Source organism: Mercurialis annua, linkage group LG5 (assembly GCF_937616625.2).
Source record: "Mercurialis annua linkage group LG5, ddMerAnnu1.2, whole genome shotgun sequence".
Lineage (NCBI taxonomy): Eukaryota > Viridiplantae > Streptophyta > Magnoliopsida > Malpighiales > Euphorbiaceae > Mercurialis > Mercurialis annua.
Window position 1 is genome coordinate 16,518,194 of NC_065574.1, and position 25,102 is coordinate 16,543,295.

Genomic DNA, 25,102 nt, shown 5'->3' on the forward strand with positions numbered 1-25,102 from the left:
TTTATACTCAATTCATTAAAAATAAAATTAGAGATGTATCGAAAATGTACCGCAAATGTATCACAAATGTATCAGAGATGTATCCACTCTATTAACAATTTTCTAACGCCGGTCTTGATTTATAAGATTTTGAAAAATAAAATAAAATTGATTCATCTTGCAGAACTATAACAATAGAGGTATTATACTCATTTAACCGAATAAAAATTACAAATAAAAGTAAAATGAATTTAAAAAATAAATTTAATTTTATAACCAATCTAAAGTGAAGAGTAAGTAAAACAAGTAGGGAGCTTCACTGTGACCTTTTTTGCTTGTAAAGTGTCATTTCTTCTATCTTCCGGTATCATTTGAAAAAAAAAACAAGTAGCAACAAAATTAGGCCATTGAAATTTATAGGTACACCTACCGAGTTTAAAGTCTAATAGCAAAAGTGCTTTATAATGGTTCAATAATTTTCACAAACAGGTACAACTCAATTCATTCATTCATTCATCCATACATACCACTAAAGACATTCATTATCCATACATACCACTAAAGACATTGAGTAACCCATCAATTTGTACGAATTTACATCACATAATTTCTAAAAATATTGACTAATTCAGATAAAACAAAACAAAACAGAATTCTTCATTATTTACAACAACTAATTAAAAAATCAAATATAAACCCAAAAACTTCAATCCAAGCTAAATCAATTCATTATTTGCTTTCAACCAAAATCAAATCCTGAAGATCAAAAATAAACCCAGAAACTCAACAACATTGAATTGTTCCTTATTCACAACAACTAATTAAAAGATTAAACACAAATCCAAAAACTTCAATCAAAGCTAAATCCATTCAATGACAAAATAATAATCAATAATCCTTACATAATTTTTGAATTCTTCAAGAATCTATTGACGAAAACTGTAATTGCTTCGTGAATCCTCGATTGATTTGAACCCGCTGTTGACTACTCACCGATTAATAGTTTGAGACTACTGATAAAGAATTAAAAACCAAGACTTTATTATTTTGATGATTTAATGAAGAATTGACTGAAATTTGGAAGTTTTATGTTTTATTTTACTAACCTAGGGTTTTCCTCTGTTTGCCACATGAAGGAGAAGAAGAAAAGTGTTACATGGGTGATTTGACTGGACACGTGTGTAAACTTGAGAAGAAAGTGGTAGTGGTGAAAATAAATGAAGAAAGCTTGTGATTATGAAAATAAAATGCTATTAATAAAAACAGATTTATCAAAATTGTAATGCGTGAAAATAAAAGCCTTTTTGTTGGTTTTCTTGTTATTTTTTCTTTTTTTAATAATTGAGAAGGGGGAAGTGCTTGTGGGAAGATTCTAACTCATGACATAACAATTTTGCTGATTACCGCTTATACTATTTGAGTTATAGCTCATTGACATAGTACCATAAGTAATTTATTTTAATTAGTACTCTAACTTTAATAATTATCTCAATAGTTTTTTTAATTAATAATCATATTTAATAAAATAAAAAAACATTAATGTAAATGTGTCTGTCCCCCGTTTTCCATCTGTGCTTTTATATATATTATAGATAAAATTCTTCAAAATAAACAAAATTAAATCAGTAATTTTAGAAAGATGAGAATTGATAAGAATGATATATTTGGCGAGAATTAATAAAAGAGTTCAATTGTTCCTCTCGATTATATAAGTATATAGATTTAAACTGATAAAAAGTATTTATTTCAATTTAAAAAGATAAAAGAATAATTAAAATATATATTAGAGTAATAAAAACATAAAAATGTTCAAAAGGAATTTTTATTTTCATTTTTTTATGTTGAAATAATTTTATAAATATTTTTAATTTGAAGTGTTTTTCCTAAACTTTCTATTTTATATCTTGGCTAATAGTCTTAAAAGCTATCAATCTTTACTTTTTTTTTTCAATAGCAACATGATATTGTAAAACATCAATTTTATCGTTTTTCATATTTATTTTTTCAGTAACACCCTAAAACATTAAATTGAACTCTTTTTATTTGAATTATATTCAAAATAAATTTTTCATATATAGCATATATTCTAAATAGCATTTAATGTTATAAATATCACAAAAAAATCATTTTCTCTATAAATTTAAAAAACTAATAATAAAAAATATTATTTAATATAAATTAATTGAAAACCTCCAACTCTGTCACCGTCCCCGTCCATGTAGACCAATCGCCGAGCTCGTCCTCTCTATGGAAGATGAGCAGCTCGTCCTCCCATGAAGGACGAGCAGAGCGGCGGTGGTGAATTTAGAGTTGAGGGCGTTGAAATATTGAGTTTATCCAAATAGAAAAAAGTATAATCTTTTAAATTTATTTGTTTTGAATATTTTCATTTTTACAATAATAAAATCGTCTAATTTCTTCAATTAAGGGTGCTACTAGAAGTCACAAACACGAAAAAAAGATAAAATTGCCGACTTTATAGTGTGAGGATGATATTGAAGAAAAAAAACATCATGAGGCTGATCAGGGAAGATTATAAGTTCAGGGGTCGAATTGATATTTAAGTACTAGGGTTAGTATGCTTAAACACAAGTCTGAATTGCGCCGCTGTGCAGGAGTAGAAAAGAAATGGAGGCCATTACAAATTTCTTAGAACAGAAGACCCAATCGCTTCCATTAATCAAATTATCAAGGAAAACTAGAGGCACTGGTATGCATTTCTTCTTATTTTAATTTACAAGAAAAGCACTGGCAATGATGAAAAAAAGGCCGAACAGACGGCTGCCACCACTAAACATTAGTTGGTTTTTGGTAGTAGATTGTCGAACTCTTTTTCATAAGGTGTATTTCTGAGCCAGATTTTTCATGTATTTTTTCTCAAGTGACCGAACAAAAACCATACTTTTTGATTTGTAAACATTTGATTATGGATTAAAAACACTGTTAACAAGATATTTGAAATGTTGACTATGTTACTTTCTGCTATATTTTCAGTTCAATTTGTTGAGAGATTCTTAGGTAGACTCGGTCCATCATCCGTATAAGAAAAAAATATGAAAAACAATAAAATTGCCGTTTGCATAAGAACCCACATTGTTTAAGCAATCATACATGCCATTTTCACTGTCAATTGCTGCCAATACGCGAAAGAAGGCGCTGGGTGCTGTGATTTTGGGGGCTGCCTGATGATTATAGTGTGGCTGGGGCATATGCGTAGGGTAAGTTTTCGATTATGAAAATCCGGAAAAAGAACGTGGAAAAGGAACGGTTACAATTGCATAGGCATAGGCCGAATCTTGTATTTAGTTCCCAACCTGGAGTTCTTTGGGTCTGCAACCAGGAGACGCAAGATCCGCAAGGACACAAGTTTTGCTTCTGCTGAACCTAACAAAATCAAACCAGCAGCATTGAAGCTTAAACTGCAGTAGTACTCATCTCTACCATGTACAATGAAAATTAATACTAGTTTTGGAAGGAGCTAGACCTGGGTATATATATTGATAAGGTTATAGATTAGATGATAGCTTCATAGAGTTCTGTATAGATCGCAGCTCCTACACAACTCCTGGTTAGCTTCATGCTGATGACACTTGAAGTTTGATTTTTTTGAAGAAAAAACAAGAGGTGGACCCATTCCGGATTTGGCCCAACACACCTAGGTACTAGGAACTTTATTTCCTCTTTTGTGAGCCATATATAAGGCCTTTTATCTCTACTTTAGGGTAATCAATCATTCTCTAGACATCAACACTTTTAGCTTAATTTTTATTCTCTTAGGAGTAGATTAGTTTTAGGGTTTTGTGCCTCCATCTTTTCCACCATTGTTGTGTGGCTTGGAGCTTTACTTATTGTAAGAACAAGATTTATCTTTGAATGCAAGTGCTTAATTTGAATCTTCTTCTCCTAAGTAAGTATTTTTTATCTTTTAGTTCTCTTTATTTAGTAGTTATTAGTGATGTTTAGCATGTTTGGCTAAACCCCCATGTTTGGGGGTTGATATGATGGTTGAAATAATTGCTAGATTGGGTTAGGGTTTGGTTTGTGTGTTCAAATTAATTGCTTAATGCCTATTCTAGATTGATCACCTACTATTTGTTGCTAGATTAATTCTCACCTTGAAAGAGGGTTTATTAATTGGAATTAATTAATTAGATGCTTAATTAGTAGCAACATGAGAGTGGGTTAGTAATTAGGTGGCCTATGAGTTGTGTTTAATTGCTAATTGCCTCTAATTGTGTTTAATGCTACGAGAGTAGGTTAAGCTTAATTAATTGTGGTTTTTTAGCTCTTTAAGGCTCGAGAGAGCGGGAGTTGCGATCAAACCCGGCCCGGAACCGGTCAAACCCAGAACCGGACTAAAACCGGCCCGGAATCGTACAAAGAGCGGTTCCGGGCCGGTTACAGATTTGTTGAACCGTGAACCGGCGGTTCCGGGTCGGAACCTGCGGGTCAAGGGTCGAACCCATTGATAAAAAATATATATATTATATATTTAAAATATATATTATATCTTTATCATATAATATATTTACTTTTACAATAAAATATATGTTATATTTGTTTTAGTTAAATTTTTGGTTAATATTTTATTTTATTTTTTTTAAAAAAATATTTTCTTGTAATACTATCTCCGTGAGTTATTTTATTGTTAACTTATATTTTTTGGTAATTAAATTTTATTTTTAATTTTTTTTCTAAACCGTCTTAAACCGGAACCGGAACCGTCCGGTTCCGAACCGTTATGGAACCGTCTCTTAGGCGGTTCCGGGCCGGTTCCACTTTTTCTTGAACCGTGACCCAGCGGTTCTGTAATACCCCAAAATATTTAAGTATTTAATTGGACTATTGTCCAGTTCTGATTCGCCAGGGTGGCGATATCGAAAATAATTTCCAAGAAATTAAAGGAATTTAATATCATATTCCAATTCTAGAGTTAGAATTTAAAGTAAAAGGAAAAATGTTAAGAAAGTCGCAAAATAACGTCCAGGGGCTAAAGTGGTATTTTAGCCATATAAATTCCGAAGTGAAAATTATTTCGCCAAGGTTCGCGAAATGTTTTATAGTATATGTGGTAAAAGTTTCGGGTCATCGGAGACTTTTTAAAATTTGGACGCGGATGCGTTTTGAGCTAAATTGCAATTTTTGAAAAGTTCAAGGATCAAAGTGCAAATTAGCCAATTAAATATCGAGGGTAGTAATTAAAAGATTATTGATGGAAAATAATAATTTTGAGTTAGTATTATTTATATGGATATAAATAATATGTAAATAATCGATTTAAAAGAATAATTTAACCGTTAGGTTAAATTAGAAAGTTCAAAAGAGAAATGGTTTAAGTTAAAGAAATGAAGGATCAAAATGGACAATTAACCAAGATATATAAGTAACTTTCCTTAAGAATAAGGAAAGAAGAAATGATCAGAAGGTGATGGAAACAGACGAAGGAAATTTGACGATCGTCGTCGATCCGCCGCCGTTTCGCCGTTTCTCGTCCAAATCGAGCGTTCTTTATATCGATTTGTTCAGAATTCAATTCTCTATCTACTGCGAGCATCAAATCAAGGTAATTTGATGGTTTTTGGTATTGAAATTATTGGATTAGGGTTATTTCGTTTTAACGAATTAAACGAATTGTAATCGCGTTTCTATAGTCGTTTTTAGTGAGAATTGGATTGGAATATGCGTTATAATGAATGGGAGCATGTCGGGAGTGCCGGCGAGCGGCGTAGCGCCCGGAAAATGGATTTTCCGGGAGCTGATGCGGGTGTGCGAACGCACACCGTAGTGTGCGGACGCACACATGGTGTGCGAGCGCACACCAGTGTGCGAACGCACACCAGTTGGTGTGCGAACGCACACCAGACCGTGCGAACGCACGGGACCTTTCATGCGCTCGCACAGCCAGTTAACGCGCCTGTTTGAGTAATTTTGTCCCGTTTAGACCTAAATTTCCGACTTCAAGTACGTCGGACATTAAAAAGTGAATCACGAACCCCGAAGATAAGAAATTTGGATATCGAACCTAACGAGTTCGATTAGGGTTTCGGGATCAAAGGAACCAAAATTAAGAATCGTATTCAAAATACGATTATATTAATCTAAGTTTATAACTTAGGGTTTTGAGATTAAGTCTACGTTTATGAATTAAACGTACATATGATTTGAATAGGAACTGGACGTATCGTTAAACTACCAGGCCGTCGAGCTAGAATAGCTATGAAATCAAACGATGCACGGAGCTTACGTATTCGGGTGGCGATAATGCAGTTTTGGATAGCGGTCACTGTGAGTGGCAAATTTACTTTCGCGTATTATTAGTATAAAAGTTATTTTCTTATATTATGAGTATCGTTATTAAATATCTCGTATATATATGATTTGCTCGTAGAAGATGCTTTGTTTGATAGATTTGATTATATGAATGTGGTTGTATTCGTTGTTTTGGAGATAAGTGTCTAATGTGCGGTCGAAATGACCAACTACCTATTGGGTGTCAATAGGCTGCTTGATCATTAGTGAATTAGTCTAGAGTATCTAACTTTGTGATTAAGAATTAATATATATTTATGCATGATATGATATGAATTCGATACGAGAGTAAACTCGGCTACGGTGTAGTCTGGAAGTCCCCGTATCTAGTGGGCTGGGCCCACCAGTGGGTTGGACCCACCAGTGAGTTGGACTCACACTTTATGATTTCGATACGAGTGAGCACTCGGCTACGGTGTAGTCTGGAAGTCCCCGTATCTAGTGAGTTGGACTCACACTTTTGAAATTAATAATGTTTGCTTATATCATACGTTTATATACGTATTAAGCGTGTAGCGCTATATTTTGATAATTCTATAAGTAACTTGCAAACTCACTCAGTATTTTCCCAAATACTGACCCCTCACTCTGATGTTTGCAGGTAGACGGAGTCAGATCAGACAAACCATCTCCATTGTGCCAGAAGTCATTGGACTTGCACAAGCATGAGTTCCTAGAGCTGCAGTAGTCAGTAGATGTCAGTATTAGATAGACATTTGGATTTCAAATAGTTAGTTTTGAATGTAAACTTTAATATGATATTTTAATATCTACAATTATATTATTTAAAAGAGTTTTCTAAAAAGGTATATATGATATTATAATTTTAAATGCGAAAAATTAATAGTGGTTTTAGGCTTGCTACGGGTTTCGGAGCTACCACTCCCATTCCCTAGCGCCGGTCTCGGCTCAATAATTTGGGTCGTGACAGGTTCCGAACCGGAACCGCCGGGTTATGAACCGTGACCACCTCTAAGTGATTGTATATATAATGTGTTTGGCTCTACAAACATCAAACTTGCCTACGACACATAGGTTGTAATTCCAATAAAAATCGGAATGTCAAGTATAAGAGTGAACTACATAGACAAAACTACAAACGAAGGAAAAATTAGACTCTGCTTCGATCTGCTCGAGTAAAGAATGAATCAAGCCGGAATAAGAGTTGAACCTTACAAACAACAAGCTGCTTGATACCACAACAAAAAAGTAAAACAAAAAAATTATGTTTGAAGTAGGAGAACTGGTCCTATTGAATGCCAAGATTGCAAGAGGAAACGCTGAGGTCAAAAAACTCCAACTGAAATGGGAGAGACATATGATTGAACAAACAACTGAAAAAAGAGCTTACAAACTAAAGCCTTTGGAAGGATCGCCAGTACCTAGATACTAGAACATCGAACACTTGAATAAATATTATCAATACATCTCGATAATCTTTGTACTCTTTTAAATTAGTTTGAACACATTTTTATTAATAAACAAAGATTATTTTCCCCAACCAAGTTATGAAAACAAAAAACACTTGCTAAAATTATAAAGGCAATAACAACGTATTAGCTTACAAAAATACAAACAAAAATAAAAACTAAGAACTAGTCTTTGACCCGAGGAGGGCATCATCTTTCTTCTTCTCCAACTTAGCTAGTACAGTCTTGGCCAAATCCTTAGGATTCCGCTAACTTACGTCAGAAAGGTCTACTTAAGGTTATGCTCCCGCAACTTTGTCCCGATGGTTAGGCGGTATTCAGACATTATCTCAAACTAAAAAGACTCGGCATCCAATAACTAAAAAGACTCGGCATCTAAAAAGTCTACCAGCCTCAAAAATCTCTTTCCGGGGAGACTCAAGACGAGGAAGCCTTTAAAGAGTCAATATCCTCATAAAGAGCTTTAGTGTGAACTTCTAAAGTCTGAACCTGGTTCTCCCATTTTGAATCGGCAGTTTTCGATTGCAAAATAAAATCCTCATACTCATTGGAAGAATATTCGAGATCCGCCTTTTCGGACTCTAAAGCAGCAAGAAGCTCTTTAAGCTTTGCCAATTCAGTAGCAACGGTCTGGCAACGTTTCTGCATAACCAAGACCGCCTGCACCAACTGAAATAATAGAAAGAAAATAAGTTAAAATAAAGACAAAGAAATAAAAAATATACAAAACAAAGAAATAAAGAACCTACTGAAAGACTGTCCAAGCAAGCAGTGTGGAACAGATCCTTGTTGTTTCTCGGTTAATGATTTTAATGTCCTCGGTTATGGTTAAGTTTTTCATAAAAAAACTGAGAATATAATAATTCAAAATCCTAGGCGGATTTTTCCTCTCATCCCATCGAGCAAGATTCGGCATCTATTTCAAAGCGAACTCCTTCTACGATTTTTTTAGTTGCTTTCTTTGCTTCTTTGAAGTAGGAAGATCTGTTATATCACTAGAGGCAGCTTGAATCAAGTTGGGATGCGGGCTGCAAAGAAGGGGTCTGTCCGGAATATACTCCCTCATGTCTTCAGGAGTTTCTTCTAGGACTTTTGAAACCTCCTCATGAAGAGTCTCGGGTACAGTTTGAAGTTAAGAAATGATCGTGCTCGCTTTTCCTATTTGAGTGGACATGTCTACTTTAAAATCATAAAGAAGATCATCAAAATTTGTAGACATCCTACAAATAAAATTAAAAAAAACAAAACAAGTTAAACAAATACCTCCAAAGCCATTTTTTTGATCCGTCAAAGACAAAGCCCGATGGCTAAGATAACTATCTATTAAATCAGAAAGTAAAGGCTTGTCTGCCTTACACTCTGGGAAAAGTTCAGAAGTAAAATATGACTAATCAAGAGTCAACAGAAAAGAAGAAAGCTAAGCTTGCAAAAGGGAGAAACCCTGGAAAAAAAAATCAAAAAAATCATCATGCTTGACAAAGAAATATTTTAAAGTTCAGTTCTTTAGAGAACTGGGAAGTTTGAAAAAATTTACCTTGGCCTACAACCAGCATAAATAAACATCTCACTTTTCCGCTTCGAAAAGACGTAAAGTAATTGAAAATGCTAAGCGAATGGATTCGTCCACGAGCCCTACAAAATTTTAAAAAGAAAAAGAGAATGAAGTTACCCATGCGAGATGCCTAAATCTAGACAAATTTCAAGGATAAAAGGCTCTAAAGAAAGCCTAACCCCATCTTTAAAATGCTCTTCAAATAAAACTATTTTTAGGGCAAACCAGGACAATGGTGAGCCCAAAAACACATATCAAGCCTCTGAAGCTCGAACCCTTCGGGTATGTCATACTTAGTAAAAATCTCAAAAATATTTTTGGAGGAAAGGGTACTAGCTAGAATTTTGATTTTGTCCCGTGTTATTAGTCATTTCTAAAAATATTTTAAGGGGGAAAGAGGAATAAAGAACAAAGATCAAAATTTTCAAAGGCTAATAAGACAAATCAAAGAATGACAAGAACACGAAGAAACGAAGAAATTAATTGAAAAAACATAGATTAACAGAAATAATACCTGAAAATTAGATAGAATGAATCGAAGGAGAGATAAGAAGCTACTCGAAAGCCAGAAATCTTAAAAACAATTAGAATCGAAGTTTCAGTTTTTGAAGAAATTGAAAGCTTAAAGAAAGATATGAAATAGAAGAAAAAAGAAAGAAAGATGAATATATATATATATATATATACACACACACACACACGCACGAATACCAATAAAATAATAACGACGGTTAAGAAACCAAAGGGTTAAAACCCTATGACACACCCACGATGCAGGACATGTGGCAGTTTATTACAACACATGTCAAAGATCTGTGTTTCATTATGAAATATATGTCAAAAGATAAAATAAAATAGAATTCGAAAGACTCGTTGGGAACTTGAAAGGACTCACCAAATAAAACTAAAAATTAAACAAGACATAAATACCAAAATATTAGTTCACTTGAGGGGGGAGCTAATGATGGAAATCCAATTTTATATAAATATTATAAACTGAGTCCAGTGGGATTTTCCCAACAAAGCGGAGCTCGGGACTCGCCGAAAAATGTTAAGTCAAAGAATCATATTCGAATTAAGAAAGACTGAGTCCTACGAGACTCGTCCACATGAAGAAGAATCCGCGAGGATTCACCCAAAAAAGTAAAAGACCGAATTCTTTAGGAATCGACAATCATATCCAGACACGGACAATCAAAGACATATAATCTGAATACAACTCAACTACAATATCGATAATAAAGAAGATTTTAAAAGATCCAAATTCTAGAAAAACAAGGAATATATTCCTATTCCAGAATAATAATCTTATTTAAAAGATTCATATTCCTAAATAAGCTCACAAGCCAAATAAGAATTATTTTCTTATTTGGATTCATATGCTGAGTAGGAATCTCTTTCCTGTTTGGACTCAATAAGGTATTCATCTATACTCACTATAAAAGGACCTGAGATATGCTTATATACAAATTAGAATTACAATTAATACTCTTTTAACCTCAATACTGAATTAAGCATTAAAATGCTCATCAGACAACCATCGTTCAATTAGCAGTCTTACACTGTTTTGCAAGTTAAAGCATGTTGAAAAAGACAACTCCATCAACTAGGAATAGTCCATCTTATTTATAGACAATATATATAGAAAATATTAAATAATAATTTAATTAGTAATTTCTTAGTAGTTTATCTTATTTTGAATTATATATGATTAAATAATAATTAAAATAATAATTATTAAATATTTAAAATAGTCTATTTTAGTTAGTACTAACAATTACCCATCACTTTTTTTTTGATAATTGTAGAGGGATAAGTGCTTGTTGGAAGATTCTAATCCACGACATAACAATTTTACTGATTACCGCTTATACTATTTGAGTTATAGCTCATTGACATAGTACTATAAGTAATTTATTTTAATTAATACTCTGACTTTAATAATTATCTCAATAGTTTTTTAATTAATAATCATATTTAATAAAATAAAAAGTCATTAAAGTAAATGTGTCTATCCCCCCTTTTCCATCTGTGCTTTTATATATACTAGTTTCGCATTACGTGCTATGCACGTGGCTCGTAACGTAACTCCTCAATGAACATATTAGTAAATTTATTATAATTATATCAATTTTTTATTTATAATTAATAGTAAAAGTAAATATAATATATTCGGTTATTAAATTTTTTTCCATACTGAATTTATTCTTCTTTTGGTTTTATAATAATCATAATTAAATAATTAACTTAATTTTATTGATAATATCTTTAAAAAAATATAAGATAGAAATTTAAATAATAATATATTGACCAAATACAGTATTTTAATTTTGTAGTTCAATCAAACTAAAAAATAGGTATTCCTACTAATTTGGAGACAATTTAGTTATTTTTTACATACTAAAAATTAAATTGGAGATAATTTAGCTACCTATTTTAATTAGGACTTTAATTACAATAGTGATTAATTAAATAACTAATTAGTTAATGACTATAAAACCTTTATTTAGTAGTAAACTGAAAAGGATTATCCAGTAAATTTGCCTGCCCCCCCCCCCCCATCCGTGCTTTTATATATAGTATAGATTATAGATAAAACTCTTCAAAATAAACAAAATTAAAATCAGTAATTTTAGAAAGATGAGAATTGATAAGAATTGTATATTTGGCGAGAATTAATAAAAGAGTTATGTTGGTCCTCTCAATTATATAAGAATATAGATTTAAACTGAAAAAAAGTATTTATTTTAATTTAAAAAGATAAAAGAATAATTAAAATATAAATTAGAGTAATAAAAACATAAAAATGTTCAAAAGGAATTTTTTTTTTCATTTTTTCATGTTGAAATAAATTTATAAATATTTTTAATTTGAAGTGTTTTTCCTAAACTTTCTATTTTATATCTTGGCTAATAGTCTTAAAAGCTATCAATCTTTACTTATTTTTTTTTTCAATAGCACCATGATGTTGTAAAACAGCAATTTTTTCGTTTTTCATATTTTTTTTTAATAACACCCTAAAATATTAAATTGAACTCTTTTTATTTGGATTATATTCAAAATAAATTTTTCATATATAACATATATTCTAAATAACATTCAATGTTATAAATATCACAAATAAACCATTTTCTTTATAAATTTTAAAAACTAATAATAAAAAATATTATTTAATATAAATTAATTAAAACCCTCCAACTCCGTCACCGTCCCCGTCTCCATAGACCAATCGCCGAGCTCGTCCTCTCTATGGAAGACGAGCAGCTCATCCTCCCATGAAGGACGAGCAGAGCGGCGGCGGGTTGCAGGGCGGGTCCGATGAAGGCGGTGGTGGATTTAGAATTTGAGGCGTTGAAATTTTGAATTAATCCGAATAGAAAAAAAGTATGATCTTTTAAATTTAGTTGTTTTGATTATTTTCATTTTTACAATAATAAAATCGTCTAATTTCTTCAATTAAGGGTGCTACTAGAAGTCACAAACACGAAAAAAAGAAAGATAAAATTGCCGACTTTATAGTGTGAGGATGATATTGAAGAAAAAAAACATCATGAGGCTGATCAGGGAAGATTATAAGTTCAGGGGTCGAATTGATATTTAAGTACTAGGGTTAGTATGCTTAAACACAAGTCTGAATTGCGCCGCTGTGCAGGAGTAGAAAAGAAATGGAGGCCATTACAAATTTCTTAGAACAGAAGACCCAATCGCTTCCATTAATCAAAAAGTAATTCTCTTGGATTCCATTATCAAAGAAAACTATAGGCACTGGTATACATTTCTTATTATTTTTATTTATTTTGCACTAAAAGTACTGGCAATGATGAAAAAAAGGCCGAACAGACGGCTGCCACCACTAAAGATTAGTTGGTTTTTGGTAGTAGATTGTCGAACTCTTTTGCAAAAGGTGTATTTCTGAGCCAGATTTTTCATGTATTTTTTCTCAAGTGACCGAACAAAAACCATACTTTTTGATTTGTAAACATTTGATTATGGATTAAAAACATTGTTAACAAGATATTTGAAATGTTGACTATGTTACTTTCTCCTGTATTTGCAGTTCAATTTGTTGAGAGATTGTTAGGTAGACTCGGTCCATCCGTATAAGAAAAAAATATGAAAAACGATAAAATTGCCATTTGCATAAGAACCCACATTGTTTAAGCAATCATACATGCCATCTTCACCGTCACTTGCTGCCAATACGCGAAAGAAGGCGCTGGGTGCTGTGATTTTGGGGGCTGCCATAATGATTTTAGTGTGGCTGGGGGGCATATGCGTAGGGTAAGTTTTCGATTATGAAAATCCGGAAAAAGAACGTGGAAAAGGAACGGTTACAATTGCATAGGCAGAGGCCGCATCTTGTATTTAGTTCCCCAACCTGGAGTTCTTTGGGTCTGCAACCAGGAGGCGCAAGGTCCGCAAGGACACAAGTTTTGCTTCTGCTAAACCTAACAAAATCAAACCAGCAGCATTGAAGTTTAAACGGCTTAATACATAGTTTGACCCCTGAACTTATACCCTTTTACCCATCTAACCTCTAAATTTAACGTCTCATCTATCGAACCTCTGAAGTTGTTAAATAATCCGATTTAACCCCTGAACTTGATAAATATGTAAGTATTAAACCCTTCGTGTCCACCTGTCACTTGAAACGTTCTAGAAGAAATTGTGTACGGAGGGGTTAAATGTTTACGTATTTATTAAGTTCGGGGGTTAAATCGGGTTATTTAACAAGTTCAGGGGTTCGATAGGTGAGACGTTAAGTTTGGAGGTTAGATGGGTAAAAGGGTACAAGTTCAGGGGTCAAACTATGTATTCAGCCAAGTTTAAACTGCAGTAGTACTCATCTCTACCATGTACAATGAAAATTAACACTAGACTTGGGTATATATATTGACAAGGTTATAGATTAGATGATAGCTTCATAGAGTTCTGTATAGATCACAGCTCCTACACAACTCCTGGTTAGCTTCATAGAGTTTTGTATATATCACAATTCTTTTCGTTATCTATATTTGTGTAACTTTCACATACATAAATATATCGATCAATTCATATAATTCTACATGGTATTAGAGCAATCAAGCCATCAATTATGAATCTTCCAAGTGTTAACTTTACCTAACAATTACTCTTCTTTGGCAAGCTCAGCTCATGCCAACAAACTTTAAAAAATGGCACGAATTGGCTCTTTTCTGAGTGGGTTAAAATTGAGCTGAAACTAACATCAAATTTTTATGGATGCTTCAGAGTATAACTAAAAAAGTTCATATAACATATTTTTCAATAAATAAAAGCAACATAATAACTAATTGTTCGTTATAAGAACAATAAGAGCAACCTTTTGCGTTAATTAAAAGTAAAAGTAACTAACCATGTCCTCCATAGTCCATACTAAAGTCCATGACTCAATACACTCAAAAGCTTTGTTAGCCTTGCTTTAAAGTCTCGCAACCTTTTTCTCTTACGATCATCCATACTATCTCCAAAGATACTTTCATGAACTCTCAAGGCTTTCAACTGTAATTTTCAGAAATTAAATTATAATAAACATAAGGCATTTTATAATCGAAATAATTTTCCATTAATATTAAACAGTTACAAATCTATGAATTTAGAAAAGGGTATAACTGTTTTTAATAACCTAACATAGAACAAGAAGCAAAACCTTATTCGCAGATCGCCTTATAAAATCAAAATTAAAATTACATAACTGTTCTACCATCATAAAATTCCAATTCTTCGCTTTGCTGTCTAACAGAAGACTCACCAAATTTCATAAAAAACAACAAACAAATTTCTCGATATAGAAAGGACAACAAAACTTTTAAAAAAAAAAGACAATCGCCATAATAAAAAGTATAAAAAAAAAACAAAAAAAAACTAATATAACCTTTAAACAATTTCATCTTCAGTCTTGAAAAGGTCTTGATTTATCTCTGATTTTTTATTCGAGTTTATGTTGATATGATGTACCTCGTCGATAAATTTACCAACAAAAACAAAAAAGATGATAAAAATCGGTTATTTATTTTATTTTATGTAAATAAAGAAATAAAAAAAAAGGAATAGCTATCGTAAACGGCAAGAATACATCATTGACGGCAGCCGAAGCGGAAAAAGAAACCTTGACGGCTAAAATTTTCTATTTGAGAGGAAAAGGGAGAGAGGAAGGAGAAAAATAACCCCTCAGGCAAATTATTTTAAAATCCATCGACCTCTAAACATTTTTCAATAGTATCCAGACGTTGTAAAATTATCAACCTTACTCTATTTTGCATTTTCGACTTTCAATTGTACGTTGAAGCATTAAATTGACATCTTTTTCACTCGGATAACATTCAAATAAATCTTTTATATTTAGCATATATTTTAAATAGTTTTTGATGTTATAAATACAACCAAAAACTCTTTTTCTCTATAATTTCAAAATAATAATAATTATTATTATTTAATATAAATTAAAAATATTACTTTTTTATATTTAATTTGACAAACGCCTCCGACTCTGCCTTTGTTTTTCTTCGAGCCACCGCTGCTCTAGGACCTACCAAACCAAATTTGGTTCGTCTTCCATGGAGGAAGATGAATTAGATCTGGTTGAATCAGATGTGGCTCGTCTTTCTCATGGGAGATGAGTTAGAGCTCAAGCATATCTGTTCGTCTTTCATGGAGGAAAACAGGTATATCTTCCTCCAAGACCTGCCCAAATGGCGGATCGGAGGATTAAACGTAGGCAAATATTAGTTTTTGATTTATTTAATTTTTGATAAAATTAATTATATATCTAATTAATTTCTCATTTAGAACTTACTTGAATTTTTTTAAAAGATAAAGGACATGTTTGAATTTTTTTATGTAAAAAAAATATGATATAACACTTGTATTTAGTTGGTTTGAACGTTTTCATTTATAAAGTAACAAAATTGTCCGAAATTTTTAATTTACGGTACAATTGAAAGTCGAAATTGCGAAATAGAATAAAATTGGCAAACGTACGACGTCAGAGTGCAACTGAAAAAAAATTAAAGGTAAGTAATTTATGGAATATTTTGCCTAAAAATAAAAGTGTCATCAAGAAGGGAAAATTCAATGAACTCCACAAAATTTTAAGAATAAAAAAAAACGTCAAATTACAAAATTCTACCACGACATTCCTCTTTTCACTTAGTTTCATTAATAAAATTTTGGGCTAATCACTTAAAAATCCTCCACCTTTAAATTTTTTTCAATTACACTCTGACGTTGAAAAACTCTCTCAAAACCCTCCCACCTTTAAATTTCATTCCAATTGCACACTGACGTAGGAAAATCCTCTCAAAATCCCCCCATCTTTAGATTTTTTTTCCAATTGTACCCTACATTGGAATTTTTTATGGTTTTGATTTTAAAAAATTAGTGGATATGATTTTAAAAAGAATGATTTTTTATATTATTAATAATATTAGATTTTAATTAGAATTTAGATTAAAAATGAAAAAAAAATTAAATTTTTTTCGTGTAAAAAAAGGTCAATTTAATATTTTAGGGTACAATTGAAAAAGAATCTAAAGGTGGAGGTATTCTGAGAGGATTTTTTTACCTTAGGGTGGAATTGAAAAAATTTAAAAGTGGAGGACTTTTGAGTGATTAAACTTAAAATTTAAAAACAAGTTTCCGAAAAAAATGTAAGATCAAGAAAGGCAAAAATATAACATATTTAAATCATTCTTCTGAGAAAGCTCAAACCCCACTAATTCCTTGACCTTATCAACAACTTGAAAAATAGAATTATTGAAATTGTCAATTGGTGGCAGAAAAAAGGCCATGTTAGCTTCTGCATTAGTTGGAAGAAATTATGAAAGATGCCTCTACAACCTCAATTTTTTTTTTGTCCTTTTAGGGTTTATCAACCTCGAATGCCAATGTTAAGGATTCTTTTATGAAAAAAGGTGTGGATTGTAATCGAGGAAAATAAATGAGAGGCATTGATGGAGCTTGGCTTATTGATGGTAATCTACAAAACAATGAGGTTAAAAGCTGATTTGATGGTGGTTGTCTGATGAGCACTTCAATAATAAAGTCAGTCTAAACTTTATAAATAGCTAATATCTTGTCGATTAATAATTGATGGAGTCTGCCTTCTGATCCGGTGAACGAGACCTGCAAAACAGGGTAGAATTTAACCGGATGGTGGTTGTCCGATTAACTCTCTGATGCTAAAGTTAGTATAGAGTTTTGAACAACGTTTTGAGTATATTAATATAGTTGTGTGTTTAGGCATACCTCATACTGCTTTTATAGTAGATGATTGCATACCTAGTTGTCACGACCCAATCTCATGGGCCGAGACTGGCGCTAGGGAATGAGAGTGATTGCTTTGAAACTCGTAGCAAGCCTAAAAACGTAAACCAATTTTTCGCAAATATCAAATACCATGCATAACATACTCATATGTGTCATGCTAATCACATGTCAGGTATACTTGTCCTCTGGCAATCACAATCATGATAACGCAGCAAGCATTAAACATTCATAACTTTAAAACGTTAAAGTTATATTTACAGAAAACCATTTGATACAAAATATCTATCTGCTGCAGCTCTAAGAGTAAAGTACTGTTTCTTTACATACTTTCAAAAATACAAACTTCTGGAAGTAGGATAGAAGCCCGTTACTTCAAAAGCGTCTTTCACCTGAAAGGAAATCTGTGAGGGGTGAGTATATGAGAATATACTGAGTGAGTTTGCGTAGTTACTAATAAGCATTTAAATAAAACATAAAATCGATAATGTAAACGATTCGATCAAATGCAGCCGAGTAATTGATCCGGATGAAACCCTATTCTCCAAATATCTATCGATATATGATTCTAATCAATTCGATCGATCCAATTGGTAGGGTCCCGAGATAATTCAACCGAGTTCAACCACTATCGTCTCTTAATCCCAAGGTGTGGGTCTCGAGATAGTTCAACCGAGTTAAACCCATAGGATACGGGTCCTGAGATAGTTCAACCGAGTTAAACCTCGTATCCCATTCGATGTATATAATCCAACTTCGATACGATACGATGCAATATTCAATGTTCGATAATATGGGTCCTTTTTTTATTATTTCTCAGATCAAAATTGGTGATCACACAGTCCTATTACCGCCCAATAGGAAGGCACGTTTCATCGGATCTATACTGGTTTCAAATTCAAGTATGAATGCACTTCCATATAAATATTCACGATATAAGTAAATACGATGTAAAGAAATAATATAAAACATTTACGATATAAAAACGATATACTGTTAAATACTTGAGAAGTAAACAAACAAACTCACTGAAAACGCTTATCCAAAAATACGGCAGTGTTCAGAAACGTCAAGCTTCTCGAGCTCCTGGTCCAGCTGCTTCTTGCCTCGCCGGATCTAAAACAATTTCAAAACATTTGACTCACATCAGAATCCTATTCTAAGATTAACTCTAGACTCCAGACACGACACGCTACACTCATTAAACGTCGTGCTTCAAACGTAATCTTTTCCGATAAATGAATCATACTTCTTTTGTTCTCAATACTTCTTAATTCAATTCTAAATATAGAATATAGATTTTCTTAATAAAACCAATTGATAACCATAATCTATCTCATTCCACACTACTAGTCACATTTCACTCGTTAAACGTCCGAATTTTGCATTTTAGGAGTCCAGAAGTCGATATCGGGTTATTGGATCGTCAGATTAGGTCTCGGAACATCATTTCCTTCAAATATGGGGAGGTGCACGTCGTGCACCCCCCTTGGTACATCGTGCACCTCATTTAGGCACGTCGTGCTCTGGTGTTGAGCACGTCGTGCCCCATCGTGGGCACAAACCCAGCCGTCCAAAACGGCCATTCTGACCCTAAAACTCGATATTTAAACATCCCAAATCAATAGATTCATCAAATCATCAATCACGCTAATCAGAAACGCAAAAAAACGCTCAAAATGAGTCTAAAACGATTAAACGATACGATACGCGTTTAACCTATCGATTCGAATCGATATACCACCAAATCCAACAAACCAAATACCAAAACAACAAGCTTACCTTGTTCCCCATGACGATACGAAGAAATAGAAACGAAAAACTCGTAAAACGGATCAAGAACGGCGATCCGACGGCGAGGGCGACGGTGAATGACGATGGAAGCTTTTCTCTCTTTCTTAACTCTCTGGATACTTCTTCTTAGGCTTAGGGGATGAGATTGGGTTAAGGGATAAGGCTTAAGCCTAATTATCCATATTGGGTTGTCAAAGTTGCATAAAGTCCTTAAACTCTTTATAAGTTGAAATTTGACCCAAAAAACGTCCGCGTCCATATTTTTAAACGATCTCCGATCGATACGAAACTTTTACCAAGAATATAATAAATTATTCTAAGAACTTTGGCGGAATAATTATCGTCACAGGATTTATATTTCATTTTATATTAATTTTCAAAGTTATTTCCTTAAATCCCGTTAATTCGCTTAATAAAAATTATTTTAAATTCCTAATATAATTAAATTAAATCCTTCTCAATTTAATTTATCGGAATTCACGACACATGACACGACTTAATTATCTTAAAATATTTGGGGTATTACACTAGTAGAATCATAGTAGGAAAGTGAATCGTATTTTGTAGGGTTTCACTACTAGAAAACAGTCGACAATAAAATTAGATTTTGCGACGGATTTTTATTCCGTCGCTAAATCCTAAATAAATTTTCGTCGCTAAAAATGGCGGGAAGAATCCCGCCAAATATTATTTCACTTTTAGCGACGGATTGAAATGACTACTTTTAACGACAGATTATTGCATCCGTCGCTAAATGACTACTTTTAGCGACGGATTATTGCATCCGTCGCTAAAAGTATTATTTTTATAAAAACATTATTAAAATATAATTCTTTATTAAAAAAATAATCATTTATTAAAAAAATTGATTATTTATTAAAAATAATAATTATGTATTAAAAAAATCATTTATTAAAAAAATTAATTACCGATTAAAAAAATCATTTATTAAAAAAAATATTTATTAAAAAAAATATTTATTTATTAAAAAACATTATTTATTAAAAAATTAATTATTTATTAAAAAAATCATTTATTAAAAAAAATTATTTATTAAACAGCGGGAGAGTAATATATAACATAGATATATAAAATGAATATGAGTTACATCTAAATATAATATATATAAATATATAACATGAATATGAGTTTGTCAAGTTGGTGTTATGCGCGGGAGAACTACAATGTTAAAGAGTCTTGAGTGGTAGCAATGGAAGGATGGGTGACCTATTGGAAAGTTTGCAAAATTCGACAGGTGAGTGCCGGTGGGTGATCTAATGCGGGTGGGTGATCTAATGCGGGTGGGTGAGTGACGGAGGGTGCGGATGGGGGGTGATTGATTAAATAAAAAATTCATTTTACGATTTAATTTTAAAAAACAATTTTTAAAAATTAGTGACAGATTCCGTCTCTAAAACGGAGACTAAAATCCGCCGCTAATTTTTTTTTCCCGTTGTTATCAAGCGTTGCGACCAAAAATGTAGTGACGGGCTGTTTCCGTCGCAAATCCGTCGCTAAACGTGTAGCGACGGAAAAATCCATCGCTAAATGACTATTTTCTAGTAGTGTTTGACCCTGATTAGGAGTAATCTATCTTATTTGGACATGAGTCTGCCTAAATAGTCTCGTCTTCCTAAGTTAGAGTTTATCTTCCTAAGTTGGAGTTGGTATCCAAATAGGAGATATACTTTGAGATTATATAGTAGATCTGGTAATTTATCCGAATCCCAGGGTCGACGCGCTTTGCCCGGGTCCTCAGGGATTCGGTCTTCATCTTGTTGGATGATATCGTGGCAGATCTTATGGATTCAGCTATCTTCCTTATGTATCAAGTTCTTTTGGCGGGAGTCCGATATCGGCCGAGATTGGATCCCCTGTAACTCAGCTCCATTATAGATAAGATAGGATTCAGTATCCATCATTAGCCTCCCCGCAAGTGAGCTAAAGTCTTGGTATTTATGCCTTAGTAAATTTTAGCTCTTTTGAAGCTGAGTCGTTTTGTATTCCGGCGAGTCGTTTTATTTTTCCAGTAATATTTCTATTTTTCTTCTTTTTGCCATGTGGCATTCATCGGCGAACTGGTGGTTCTTGGATGAGAGACAAGTGTCATGTTTTTATAACATATATCATTTAGCCAACGCAACCCTTAGGGTTTTGTCTCTTCAACTTCCTGATCCTTTCTTCTGAGTATATAAATGTTCATTTGTCACTTTTTTTCTTTTACTTCCATTTTTCTGCAAAAAGTCTTCATATTTCTTCAAGAAATTTGCTATCTTTGTTGCGTTACTCATCTTCAAGATTCCTCGTTTTCAGGTTGCCCTATATCTTTCCTTTGATCTAGCTTATTTGATTTCGAGGTATTTGTGCTTTCCTTTTACTTCTTTGATTTTCTGTTTTGGTATCTGGGTTTAGCTTGTTCTTCGTGTTCTTCCCTTTTTATCTTTTTTCTTCTCTTTTGATCTTTTAAAAATCAAAATTTCATCATCCTTCCCTGTTTCCCCCCCATTTTGATTTTTAAAATGTCAGAAGTAACATAAGGGATTCAGGGTGCTCGTGATGACTTGGAGCATACCCGAAGTTCTCTGTCTGTTAAGCAAATAACAGATTTTGATGAAGAATTTAATTTTCTTGAGTCGTATACTATTGTGAAACCCGAAAAAACGTATCGGGCGAATCGTAGTACAGATTCGCCTATGAAAATTGTTGTCTTTCATTAACAGTTCGTGGCGGATCTTCGATTTCCTCTTGAGTCTTTGGTTGTAGACATTTGTCATAATTTAGGCGTTCCCCTTAGTCGGCTTCATCCTAATATTGTTCGCAGTATTTGTTCCTTTATTGAGTCTTATAGGTCTCGCAACCAAGAGCCTTCTCTTGATTTATTTAATTATTTTTATGTTTTCTCCCGTCGAAAGGACGAGAAGTTTATTTTTGCTGGTGGTCGGCCGAATCGATCTCTGTTCTCTCTTCCTTCTTCTTTAAAGAACTGGACTCTGAAGTTTTTATTGGTCCATCATGCTTCTTTTTCTTCTTTGTCACGATCCTTTGCTCAAAGTAAAGTTTCTCTTTCTTCTATTCCTTCTTTATCTGACGAAGATATGGACTTCCCCCTGCCCTTTTGTCGGATTGTCGGGCTGACAAGCCTAAACATAGCGTTCTTTTAGAGCGATATTTGCATCGTCGCAATTTCCTTTTAGCGGATCTTCCTTTAGAAGATATTTTTCTAACCTTTGCTATTTTTTGTTCTTTTTAGGATGTCAACTTCTCTTGATCATCTCCTTGACAATTTTAATGTCGGTATGACTGTAGATATAGGCGAAGTGACTAGTGGAGTCGTCCCCACCCCTGCTGTCGTCCCGAGCCCGAGCATGAGCTCGAAAGATACTCCGCCTTCTGGCAATCAAGTTCTATGCGCTAGTTCCGGTTCGGCTTCACCCCAACCGAAAGATTTTGAGTCTCTTCCGGAGGAGGTGCCTTCTGTTGGCCAGAAAAGACCTTCCGAGGATCAGACTGGTCCTTCTTCCAAGAGGTTCAAGAAAAAGAAAACTTCTAAGGAGACTTATGGTGGCGAGGCGCCTCGCTTTTCCGCTTGGGCAGATGCTCAGAATCTGCCTCGGCTGTCGAACGCAGTTATTCTTCATGCTTGTAAAGAGGATATTATGATCAAGGAGGATATAAAGTCCATAGATCGGCATCACGGCGATGGTCTCGCTGAGTTCGCCTGTCTCGGCGGCTTTTCGGTAAGTTCCATTGTTATCTTGTTCAATTATAATGAAGTATTATCTTGTACTTATTATATTCGTTTTCCTTGTAGGTGGTTCAATCGATCGCCATTTTGGAGAAACGTCATCGGGATGCGGTTGATAAGCTGAAGAAGCTTCAAAAAAACTCTGAGTCCTGGCAGTCGGAGAAATTGAAGATGGAACAGGCTCTCGGTGAAGCGGAGGGTCTGACCCAGCAGTTACGTTCTTCCAAAGCCTCCAAGAAGAGGGAGATTACGGCCTTAGAGACTCGGGTTTGGGCTTTGTCCGAAGAGATCCAGTCTCTAAAGTCTTCTTCTGATGCCTTATAAAGGAGCAGGATGGTCTGAAGAAGGAGGAAGAGCGCCACGCTGCCGATTGGGTGAGTCTGGGGGGTTTTTACTCCCAGGTTATGACTCAATACCGGCTGGCCATCGGGGCGAAGCTACGGGAGCAGAACTCTGACATCGACCTTTCTAGGTGAATCAGCTAGACCCAGCCTCATTAGCTAAGGAGGTGAAGGCGAAGCTGGACAAGAAAAGGCAGGATGCCTTGAAGAAAATAGCTTAGTTTTTTCTCTTTTGCTTAATTTTTTGTATTGGATCATGGCGGATCCTTTGTAAATCATTGTAATTCATTCTTCTTTCCAATCGTTGTCTTGTATTATATATTTTCCGAGTTAATCTAAACTCGTGCTTGTCTTGCTTTTTTTTTTAATTTTTGGAAGTCAATTTAAACTTTCGAAGTGCATAGTCGCGAACCCAATTGAGATTCGGATATGTAATTTGTTTTGCGAATCCGAATGGATTTGCTATTTGTTTTTTTGACTCAAACGAGTCTTTTTATTTTAGTTAGGGCTTAAATGAGTCTGTTAAATTTGTATGTATTTCATTATCGAATCTTCTTTATTTCATAATGGAAAAACTTGTACATGCTACGAGCTAGTCTATTGGTAGTATTTTCTTAGATGTTCTACATTCCAATATCTTGGGACCATGGATCTGGTCATTATTTTTAGCTTGTATGTCCAGTAGTTTCTTCCACTATGTAGGGTCCTTCCCAATTGGGTTGCATTTTCTTTACTCCAGCATTCCCTCTGCCAATTTTGGTGTTTCGTAGAACGAGATCGCCTATTTGAAATTCACTCGAGTTCACTCTCCTGCTGTGATACTTGGCAGCCTCTTTCTTGTAAGCTGCAGCTCGAATTTCTGCTTGATTTCTCCTCTCCTCTAGTAGGTCAAGGCATAGGCTTATTTTTGATTCGTTTGCCTTTTCTTCTAGGTAGTTTACTCTGATACTCGGTATTCCGATCTCTACAGGTGTTACCGCTTCAGTGCCGTAGGCGAGCCTGAAGGGTGTCTCGCCTGTTCCTTTTCTTGGGGTCGTCCGGTATGCCCACAAGACGCTGTAGAGTTCGTCTACTCAATTTTCTTTATATTGGGCCAGTCGTTTCTTTATCCCCTGTGCTATGGTTCGATTTGTCACTTCGGTCATTCCATTTGTCTGGGAGTGCGCCACTGATGTAAATTTTAGGTTTATCATCAGGTCTTCACAAAATTTCTTGAATCTTTTGCAATCGAATTGCTTTCCATTATCTGCTACTATTGTTTGAGGTATGCCGAATCGACATATTACTTTGTTTTTAAAGAACGCCTCCACTCTAGCCGCGGTTATGGTTGAAACTGGCACTACTTCGACCCACTTTGTGAAGTGTTCGACTGCTACGATCAAAAATTTCATTTGATTTCTTCCGATTTCGAATGGTCCTACTATATCGATTTCCCATGTGGCGAATGGCCAAGGACTCTCTGGAGATCTCTGTGGTACCACCGGCCTGTGGTTGACGTTGTCGTGCCTTTGGCATTTATCATATTTTCCCCCAGTGCTTTCGCATCCTCTTTGATGGTTGGCCAGTAGTAGCCTTGAAGCATTGTTTTTTTTTTTTGCGATGGTGACCGTTCCTTCGTGTGCCCCACATATTCCTTCATGAATTTCCTTCAGGATTGAGTTTCGCTTTC

The 25,102-nt window shown here is 33.9% G+C and overlaps 1 long non-coding RNA gene and 2 other non-coding genes across 3 annotated transcripts; all 3 read left to right on the plus strand.

Annotated features, from left to right (window-relative positions):
* Positions 1 to 2,495: 2,495 nt before the first annotated feature.
* On the plus strand, positions 2,496 to 3,495 carry LOC126680199 (uncharacterized). The gene is made up of 2 exons (XR_007641078.2): positions 2,496 to 2,689; positions 2,974 to 3,495. It is a non-coding gene; the product is annotated as an uncharacterized LOC126680199 (long non-coding RNA).
* LOC126685260 (small nucleolar RNA snoR113) lies at positions 2,729 to 2,837 on the plus strand. Its single transcript, XR_007643371.1, has one exon. It is a non-coding gene; the product is annotated as a small nucleolar RNA snoR113 (small nucleolar RNA).
* A 9,587-nt stretch (positions 3,496 to 13,082) lies between the features above and the next one.
* LOC126685261 (small nucleolar RNA snoR113) lies at positions 13,083 to 13,191 on the plus strand. The gene has a single exon (XR_007643372.1). It is a non-coding gene; the product is annotated as a small nucleolar RNA snoR113 (small nucleolar RNA).
* The last annotated feature ends 11,911 nt before the right edge of the window (positions 13,192 to 25,102 follow it).